This window comes from Alligator sinensis, unplaced genomic scaffold, assembly GCF_000455745.1.
Source record: "Alligator sinensis unplaced genomic scaffold, ASM45574v1 scaffold456_1, whole genome shotgun sequence".
Classification (NCBI taxonomy): domain Eukaryota; kingdom Metazoa; phylum Chordata; order Crocodylia; family Alligatoridae; genus Alligator; species Alligator sinensis.
Genome location: NW_005842311.1, coordinates 1211626 through 1214030, shown reverse-complemented (window position 1 = coordinate 1214030; position 2405 = coordinate 1211626).

Genomic DNA, 2405 nt, shown 5'->3' with positions numbered 1-2405 from the left:
ACACGGGGCTTCTGGGGAGGGTGGGGAATGGCCCCAGCCTCCCACTAGGTTTGAGCTGTACTCTTGACACATACTCTTCCCACACCCAGCAAAAGTAACTCTGGTTCTGTCTGGGGAGGGAATCTTGGCTCCAACTGTGCCACTAAGACAATGAGTAGGGAGAAGGAACGTGATTCAGATTGGTTTCTCTATCTTTAGTCTCCAAGCCTGAAGGACTCCCTATTATTAAGGACCCACTTCCTTTGTGGTTTTGCAGATTTCATGTAAACCAAGACATCTGGAATTGCCTGCAAAATCAATAGCTTAATAAAAATATAATGCTGGGAGCCAGTGGTCCTCACTGCTGAAATGGAAGGCACCAGCTTGCAAGGCAGCACAAAGGGCAGCAGATAAGATGGCAACTGCCCCCTCGTCCCTTCTCCCCACCATAGGGGCCTCTCCATCTATCAGCACTGAGGGGCAGGACTGCACAAAGGGCAGCCAGCCATAAAGATGGCAGCTGCCACCTTGTCCCTCCTGCCCCCCAGGTCTCTCCACCAATCAGGGCCGAGTGATGGGGCCACCACAAAAAGCACACAAAATTGGCTCTGAGGGCAATGGTCCCACAAAGCCAGAGAAGGATTATATCCAGTCCTTTTTGCCCCTTTCAGGAGTTTTTGGCTGATTCAATCTTCTCATTGCTTTTCAAGTACTCTGGGGAAGTCACCTTGTGCTCCAAGTCCCACTTTCTGCTAAACCATTTGAATTCCTTAGTTGTGTATTGTGGCCTGTTGTTCAAATACAAGTTATGGAGCAGGCCAGCCCTGGCAAAGTGAGCTGGTTTGAGTGTCCTCTAGGTGGTCCACCCTCCAAAAAACTGGAGTGCTCATCTATTGTGACCATATTCTTTCTATCACTGAACACAAACAGGTTTGATCCAAACTTTTCTCAGGGGTGTGTTGGGATGTCCTGAGGGTGCATCGTCTCCTCCCTCTCTCCCCACCCAACATCAGATGTATCCTTTTCCACTCCTGTGTCCTCCTTGCAGTGTGGTACCAACCATGGTCAGCAAGGACTTCCTGAGCTTAACTGAGTTTTGAATGATTCATTAAACTTTGGGGAAAAACTAAAGGGGAGGGAATCTTGATTTTGGGAACAGGGAAGGTGCAGCCTGGAATTTTTAGTCCCTCGGAGTCCTTTCCCTGCAAGACAAGGGAAGAAGAGGAGAAATGTTAGGAAAAGACAGAAGCCCCCAGGAATCAGGCCACAAGTAGCTCACTTGTGGTCTCCGTTCTGCCCATGCTGGCTGCTAACTGAGGTGGTGTGAGCTGAACAGGACACTGCCTGACTTCAGCTGTCCCTCCTTTCAGTGCTGGGGAGGGTCTCCCATCCCACAGCTGGAACTTTCCAGCCATGCAGGAAGGATCTGCTCTCCCTGCACAATAACAAGGAGCCTCCCTCCCTGCTCTGCACAGGTTTGTCACTTTTGTGTGTGTGTTTGTGTTCATATGCACCCAGAACCCACAGCCCAATAACCCCATGAGCCACCTCTCAGCAGATGCAGAGACACATCTACCATTCAGAAGCACAGGGTCCTGCCCCAGGACTTCACATTTTTCCTCAGTACCCCCAGGTTCTTGATGGCATGGATCTGGACAAGGGCATTTTCCATTTCTTCCAGCTGCTGGCTTCGTTGGTCCCATTTTTGGATTGGCAGGAAAGCCCAACAGCTTTGAATTGTTAGGCAGTTGTTGATATTAATCACATCCTGCCACAAAACAGAGGACAGTCCCTTAAGTACTTTTACTTGGCTATAGACTAGGGTTCCTACTACACACTCCATAGGATCCCAAGGTGGTGGGATCTGTTCTCCACACTGTTGCCTAGTGGCATGCTGATGGGGCATGGGCCACGCCCCCGGGCACCAGCTGAGCTCGGTCCCTGGCGGCACTTCTAGTTTTGCTGCCGGCACTTCCAGTTTTGCTGCCGGCATTTCCAGGCTTGGTGATTGGCTGCAGATGGTGGGGGGGAAGCGGGGTTGCAAATGCAAAAATTGGGCTCCGGGTGCCAGAGATCCACGGTATGCTGCTGCTGTCACCAGCAGCCCCAGGAAACACAGGGTCATGGAGGGCAGCTCAGACTCTGTCCAGGGTTGCCCAGGAGGGATCCTGCCTAAGCTGTCTCAATACAGCCTTTCCTGAAGCAACAGGTGGACTGGTGCACCATTAGCTCCTCAGCAAAAGACCAAGACCACATGGGACTAGTGCTCAAGGCATGGGGCTCCCAGGCTTCATGGCTCTACCAATGACTCCTTGCAGCCTTAAGTATGTCCTCATGCAATCTGTGCCTCAGTTACTTCGTCTATACAAGCAGACCACAGGCACGTAGTTGGAAATGCTCAGGTTAGGCCACACACACATGATTCC